We start from the raw sequence: 8,323 nt of genomic DNA, 5'->3' as shown, positions 1-8,323 counted from the left end.
AAGGATCATCAAGTATGGTAATATGAAAGTTATAGACACATTTCAATTTAATTAGTTTTTATTAATTAATAATAATGTTCACAATAAAATAGGCTGCACATACCGAGGCGCTTGCTATGGAATGTACAACAACACAGGCTTATTAACTGGCTCTTTATTTACATTATTGTATGTTGCCATTTATTGTTTAACCAATGAAAAACTGTCCAGCATCAGTAGGATGACTTTGATAACTGCTTGCACTAGGCTTGCCTTTTTGTGTTAGATGGAGGTGTGTTGCTTGGCATGGCGAGGATGCTGCTCCACTTTTCTCCGGTCCCTGAGTTTTGGTTGCCAATCCACGTAAGGTCATAATCTCTCTTGTGTCAAAACCCGTGTCGTGGAGGCAGTTGTTGGTGGATTTCTGCTGCGTTCCTGCTTGCTTATATATTCTGGGCAACATTGTGTAGCCAGCTCTTTAGGTAGCGTTGCATGCTGTTTAGCAGGTGGATTTTTTTTTAAGTTAACCTTCAATTTGTTCCATTTTGTATCAGGTTTTGGCAGCTGACTTTGTCGTTACTTTGTACCTGTAACCTGTGCCGTGTTGGCAGAAGTGATCCCCCCGTGATGCTGTTGCTAAGCAACCATGAGTCTAAATTTTTTTTTCTCAGACGCGGAAGGTTAGACACGTCGTAGCAGTGGCATGTGGAAATTATATCACGACTATGAACCAATCAGATTGCGTGATTTGAGCTACCCGTTTTATAAATATAGTTAATTCTATTCTCATTATTAATGAAAACTCAATATTTTCTAATTATTTTTCACTGTGAATGAGACTCCCAGTCAGTATTATTCTCTGTTTCTGGTTCTGCAGAGCCTGGCCTGTAAACTAGTTAACATTTTCCGTGGCATTCCTAAAGGTCACAGTAAACTCGCAACAACATGTTTTCAGTGGAAATATGGAAAAGGATTAAGGAAAGGTCACATTCAGCAACACCTCTGATTAACTTTTCTGATTAGCATGTTAAAACTTTTTTTTTTTTTTTTTTAATGTATCACATTGAACTGAACAAGTTAAGATGTGTGCTGGACAAGTTCTTCCAGACTGAGCTGATGCAGATGGTCATTTGTGCCAGCTGCCATGTGGCCACGTAATGCTTCCTGTCACCTTGGCCGCAATCACAGTCAGACAGGGCACAGCTGGTCCCAGCTTGCACTTCATCGTCCGCTGTGTGTGCACTGCTCCGGCCTGATGTGCACATCTGCCCTGCTAGAGGAATTGCATCTGTGCTGATCCACAATGCCTTCACACGTCTCTATATGTATCCGCGTGTATGAGCGAGTGCATGTTTGATAAATATCTCTCTATATGCAATATGTCATCTGCATCTGTGAGTTTAAAGTTGATCTAAAACATATTTATATCGTGTGTCGAAATGTTTCCTATAGTAAAAACCAAACCAATGTATTTCATAGTACAGTCATGACATACATGGTAGATGTTAAACATGATATCACACCAGGGATATCTTGCGCGATACTCTAATCCATGCTGCACATCTGACATGCTTGCCACTAAAGGAATACATCTAGAATTTAAAAAATCTTTCATCCCAGAATTAGCTCGAGGGAGATGAATTAATGCGACGATCATCTCTTTAAAATAAATCAAAACATTTCTAAAATTATCTTAGATATCAATTATGTATTGCCAGCTTTAATCTGATGTGTGGTCATATAAAGTTTGAATCATGGATGATGTGCGCGGAGGACATCGCCTGCAGATTCAACTGCCGCTTGCATGTTACTGACTCTTGCATACGATTGCATCTCGTTCATTAGAAGTAAATTTGACGCCTTATTTTACTCACCTACGGGACAAGTCCTCTAAAATTAGAGCATCTGGGTTTAATAAGAGGATTTGTTTCAAACAAAAACAATACTGTCTATAATGTCCCATAATTTAAAACATGAATTCTCGTATAATGTAGTATTGAGGAATGTTTTCAACACAGTCTAGCCACCTACTAAATTTCCTTTGACAATTCTTCCTGATTGGGTTTTTATCTTGAGTTGAAGTTTTTCAAATTGATTTTCTCATCCTGGTTCACGGAGACATTTGTCAAAAAGCTTGCTGCATACAGAAGGTATTTGGACCGCTGCAACTTCTGATAATGTCAACATTATCTGAAACCGAGGTTATTCTTGTTCATTAAGCCCGGCGCCAAAAAGAGACTGGAGGAAAAATTTAAATATAAATTTAAACGAAACAGGGAGGCATGCGAAAATATTTACACCAAACTGAACTACCCAGCTTCCACAGGGCTAAACTTCATATTTTGTCATTTCGAAGACATATTTTCTTTTCCAAAGCTAAAGTTGTAATGTACGTTCTGTGCCTGAGGAAATATATCCGGCCTGTAATATGTAATTGTTATCAAAAGAAGAAAACCTGAAGAGCCAGACAAACACAACAAATTAGTCACCATTTTCAATCCAACTCGGTGTCTGTTTAAACTGCTCATTATTTGCTCAGAATACAAATTGAGAATATAAAGTTGCAACTGGCACACGTTCTGCTTTGAGTTTGCTCTGGTGTTGAAGACTCTTGTTTGTACAAGAAGAAATCAAAAACCCAAATAAGTATAAACCACACTTGATGGTTGAAGTCACTGGTTTCGCTAAAACAGCCAGTTAGACAGATACTGATAAGGGTGACTATAGAGCCAAACACCACCCAAAAACATACATAAAAACGCTCTCAGACGACACCTGTCTGTTGATTAGTGTGTCAGGGCTCTCGCACTCCACCTGCAAGATGTAATCTAAAAAGATTATACATATATATAAATATTATGAATTCGTAATTTTAAATGCATCCCGGGAGTTATTTTGTGATGAGGCGTTGTAATTGTTTCTTTCTGCTTTCCCTAAACCTGCCTCGTCCATTTCCATTCAATTAGTGATTTTCTTTCCCAGCATGCCTCTGAAAGAGCCACAGGGAATAGATGGTTAGTGGATTTTTAATGATTGTGAAGCAGAACGCTAAAAAAAGTGTCTGCTATCTTTGAGCATATTGCATCGTCATTATTTTACACGTGTACTGTAAAGAAGATGATTGGCAAATAGGAATTGTGTCATTTGTAGTAAAAATTAAAAAAAGAATATGGATCAAATCTGAAAGACCTAAAAATGATGACAAGAACAATTACTACCCACCTGCTCACATAATCCACAGCTGCATGCAGCGAGCTCCAGCTGTTCTCAGAGCGGTGAAAAGTGGAAGGCAGTAAGAAACTACTAACGAGTAGAAGTAAATCAGCCCGACTGAGAGAAACTGAGAACATCAGTAAATCAAAAAACTTTATAAAAAAGGAAATCCTTGAAACCTTCACTGATTAGGCGCGGCATGTGGATAGCCAACGAAGTGTCAGTGACAGAATACATCAGGACTACACACACCACATGTATCTGGTATCTTTTATAAAAAAGATTTAATAGCTAAAATCTCAACTTGCTGTCCCCAGAGATCGTACCAACCTGACCAACGTCTTCTCATTTAATAAAATATTGAGAGATATTTAATGAATGAATGAGTGAGTGACTAAGTATGAGGGTGAACTGAATTAATTAGGTGCTCTGCATCTAAAAAAAAGCATATAACAGTCCTCCCTTTACCAGTCATTTCTATAAGATATCCTACTGTATTTCTCAACGTGTAACTCTAGTTCTCAAGTCTTTCTTCGAAGTTTTGGTAATTTCTACAAGTAATACCGGCATCGCACTCGCCAAGTTAAGAGCTGCGATCTGGGAACACAGCTGCTTTGATAAAAAGAAATCCAACAGGGCAGGAACCACAAGCAGTCCGATGATCAGCCAGGTTGTAAGAAAAACCCTGACAAAAGCAAACCAACATGTGGATAAGGGGAGTACCGGCACTTATTTTTTTCCACTTCAAGCACTGGTTTAGAAAGAGAAAACGAATGAAAGCAGTCATTTTGATAGTATTTATTGACCAACAACAGCTAGCTTCGCTGCAGGGTTTACACATCCTCCAACTCTGAACAAAACAACATCCTCCTCCAACCTAAAAATCCAAAGAACTAAAAAATAATATCACCTTATTAACCTCCTAGAAAGACAGCAAACAAGCCGACCCCCCCAATATTTAAAAATATATGTATTTGTATATATATATATATTATCCTTTAAGAAAATATTGACTTAGTACTGTATAACATCATAAACTTCCACTTGCAACCTGGGCTGCAGAAAAGGGGAGGAATAATTGAGTATTTAATGGGTGGCATATCTGTCTTGGGAAGAACAAATGAACTTTGGAAATTGGGAAGATTATCACCTGAGGCTTCCGCACTCTCAAAATTGTTCACAGTCGAGTGATGAAATTCAAGTGAATGATTGTTTTTGAGTGAGCCTGTGCGAAAGCTTTGGTGAGACAAACAAAGAGGTTCATATAACAAAGAGAGAGCGGTGGTTGAAGCTGTCATTTGCTCTCCGGCAGGTCTTCCTCTGATATCGCAGGACTCCAGACTCAAAGCAGAGACCCCCATTTCAGTCAAAGCAACAATGAACAGCAGACGAATGAAGAATGAACAAAAGGTGATAAACTCCCTTTAGACTCCTATTAGTGGTAGTGGCTCCTTTTGAATTTTAAATTAGATGCTGTGCAGTTTCATCCAAGATGATTAACAACTTGGAATAATCCTCATCATGCTAGATTATGACAATATTGCTCAAGATGGAATAACCAAAAACAAAAAGAAGACACTCATCAGCATAAAGTAGCTGAGCAAAAAATTAAGTCTGTTTTATTTTTTTAATTATTTAAAGGAATAATTAAAAAAGTAAATGAGAAAAGTAAACTCTCTGAAAGAAAATAAATAAATCTAACACTTGGAACCCTCAAAATGCATAAGAAAAAACATAAATTAGTGGGTATCTCCATGAGATACCACCCTCATATTAAATAAGAAGCTGTAGCTGAGAGTTAGCTCAGACTGGAAACAGGGTAAACTTTGATTAAAGTTATAAAATTCACCTATCAGCTGCTCTAAAGCAAAGTTATTAACAGGAACCTGTGGGCATCGGCACAGTTTGAACTTTAAGGTTGGGGGTTCACAAAAAAAATCAAGAGGGTAAACCTCCGAGAGGTCTAATGTATCGGGATGTGTGTAGCCTACATATTACACCCTCCAAACAGAATGCAACGCAAGCAAGCGTCAGTTAGATTACATTGTTTTCTATGGGAATGTCCTAACTGGCCATGAGTGACGAAGCGCTGTGCAGCGTGCCGTTTTGAGCTGAACTTTTGTCAGACGCTGTTTCTATTTATTCCTGTCGCTCGCTTCGAAAGTGCCGAAACTGAAGAGGAAGGGCTGATTCGTGTTGTTGAAGTTGAAATGAGGAGTTCTCATTACGATACCTCCTCATTTTACTATAAACACCCAAATAAGGTGGCAGCAGGCTGGAGGGAGATTGCCTGAAAGTATGGCAGTATAAAACCTGTGTTTCTATAAAAACAAAAACACCAACGTCGGAAGATAGCAAGTACTACTCACCCATCTTTTAGTGGTTACGTCTCCAGTCTGATCTTCACCGCTCAGATGATGGAACGTGGTTTGTTTACATCGCGTAATAGAAGTGCATATTTAACAGTGTGTGGACAGAGAGCGTCCGATGTTATTAGGCTATGAGTAAATAAAGAGACCACACATTTATCGTCTTATCTTGTTGTTTTTTTATTCTGTCAATAAGAAGACACAACAGGGTTGATATTATTACAATAATATAAGAAAAATAAACAGAAAAAAGCACTAAAAATGTATTGTATATACAATAATAAATAGCAATTTAGAAGACCAATGAATGCAACAGTATACAATGTGCTTTTGATACACTGTGTCGAACTCATTTTGCAGCACAGGCTAGACTCAATTTCTCAGTACCTCTTAAGTCTTATCTTTCTCATTGGAGAAAACATTCAGATACTCTCTCTCTTTCTTCCTCTGTCTCAGTGTTTATTTACATCCCTCTCCAAAGCCCCCTCAGTATCCTCTCTCCATGCTCCACACAGTGGCAAAATGGCTTCATTTTCTCGTCCTCAGAAGCCAGAGGAAATCGATTGTGTGACTCAGAATCTCTCTCTGCGGCAACTCTCGCACACGACTTAAGGTCCTTAATTTAATCAAAAGGACAGCGTGATTACGTTATGTGTGAAATGCCGTGGTTTATCTGCCCTGAAATATTCAGGAGCTTACAGTGTGTGCTCGGCTCATTGTGCTGGGAGCAGGGGTCATAAATAACCCATTTTCTTTTGTGTCTATATTCCTGAATGTTACTATTTAGTGGCTGGCACCCAAGCAATTTCAGCTATGACCTTTAAGACTTACCTTGTCAGTTTCTGAGTCATTTCAGAAAGGTTTCATCCACTGTGAAGGCAGGAAAACATGCAGGTGAGATCTACTCAAGGCTGAGCGCAAATTGCTTAGTTTTGTGTCAGTCAGGCTGGTTAGTGCTTGTGTAGTCAGTGGCTAAATGCAATTAAATGTGAAACCTTGTGTGCTATGCGGTCCCATTATTAATCACATTAGTCTTGGAGCTGCATCATTTAAGCACAAATAATTTAATTTGAGTTTCTCAGTCATGGATTTCATTCCAAACTTAATCAGGGTCTGAGCTATCACCTGTCTCTCCAACTGTGCCGTGTTTAATCGGTTAATGGACCTTCCGGTGCGTGCCGATTTAAATATCAGCACAGAGTGTATAAAAAGAAATAAAAATGAATGGTTAATCTTTCTTTATCTTGGATTAGACTCTGCATGTACTTATTGTGTTGAAGAATGTTTTGGAAAGTAGAAGAACATAAATAAATTAGGTGATTAACATCAATATCCCAAGGTGCTACTTTGCCAACAATGTGATTGCTGGGGGGGAAAAAAATCAAATTATATGATCAGCAAAACTGACTAATTAATCCAAAATTAATTCTTAAAAATCCCTCCACGTTCTGATACTCGTAAATAGTGAAAGGAGAGCAATAATGAATTTATATTAGCTCTTAGTGGCTGTGATGTGAGTGCTGTGTAATTGAATGTCACCTGCCAGCTCTGCTTTAAGGTTTGATTAATAAATAGCTATTTTGTATCCTTAATTTATGATGTCCAAATAGCCAAATGGGATTGAGAAAATTACAAATTACAAACAGTCCAAGATTGGCACTTCAAAACTCACAAACGCTCCTTGTCCAGTCAGAGAGAAAAGATTAGATTCCTGAAATACACTAGAGGCCTGCGAAGGTGAAGCTCACCGATGCACCTGAATGGATTTATCTAAAACATGTTGACTTTTCTTCCTTGGGATTCTTTGTAAAGAACAACTCTTATTTTGTTATAGGCTTACTATGTTATTGCTCCGGCTTCCTTAACAATATTTCCCAGTGTCTCTGATATTGATGTTTTGCATGTAGGCGACAGTTTGTTGATTTTATTAAATTACTTTTTCATATCCGTCCAATGGCGCAGATATTAACTTGCTTTTTCTTTGCCGTTTGTAGAAATAGTCGCTGTCATGCTGCCATCAGATGTTACACCTTGAAAAATAAGCGGAGATTGTTGTCATGCCTGAAAATAGCAAACATTATGTAAAGCTCATGGTTCTCCCACAGAAATTCAGTGTTTATTTCTATTGGAACTTTCAATAGTCACTTTTAAAAAGGTCTTTTAAACATACAACCATTACTGCTGCAGTTGGTAACCCTGAGCAAATATGATAAAGTTATTTTTATAAAACTGTCACTATATCCTGACAGTAGTACATGAGACAGATAATCTGTGAAAAAATCATGTTGCTCTGCCTATTCCTAGTGCTCCTAATGGCATTTACAAGTTTCTACCGCGCCCGAACCTAAACAACCAATCATAGCCGAGAAGTCTCTGAGCTGCTGTCAACCACTCGCAAAATCCGATCAAACAGTCAAACTAGGCAGCGCTGATCAAATATGAATCAATATTCTGTTACTGTAATGCCTATTTCTCGCCTATAATGTGTGCAGAAATATATTTTAATGTATTGTTTAGCTGTAAAATGAGAAAGCTTGTGTCCCGGCTGTCATATTGAGCACAGTCGAGACAAAACCAAACACCGGCCTTAGCAAACTTTCTCATTTTACAGCTGAACAGTACAGTAAAATGTGTTTCTGAAAACATTTGAGGTGAGAAATAGGCATTACAGTAACAGAATATTGATTCAGATTTGATCAGCGCTGCCTAGTTTGACCGTTTGATCGGAGTTTCGCGAGCAGTGATTGACAGCTGCGTTAGAG

The 8,323-nt window shown here is 38.2% G+C and overlaps 1 long non-coding RNA gene across 1 annotated transcript; it reads left to right on the top strand.

The window, feature by feature from the left end:
• Positions 1–757: 757 nt before the first annotated feature.
• Positions 758–8,086, top strand: LOC119495276. The gene is made up of 4 exons (XR_005208422.1): positions 758–1,125; positions 4,429–4,433; positions 5,670–5,674; positions 7,940–8,086. It is a non-coding gene; the product is annotated as an uncharacterized LOC119495276 (long non-coding RNA).
• Positions 8,087–8,323: the final 237 nt, after the last annotated feature.

Source organism: Sebastes umbrosus, chromosome 10, assembly GCF_015220745.1.
Source record: "Sebastes umbrosus isolate fSebUmb1 chromosome 10, fSebUmb1.pri, whole genome shotgun sequence".
Classification (NCBI taxonomy): Eukaryota; Metazoa; Chordata; class Actinopteri; order Perciformes; family Sebastidae; genus Sebastes; species Sebastes umbrosus.
The sequence above is the reverse complement of the archived record's forward strand: the minus strand, read 5'-3'. Positions and strand labels throughout refer to the sequence as shown.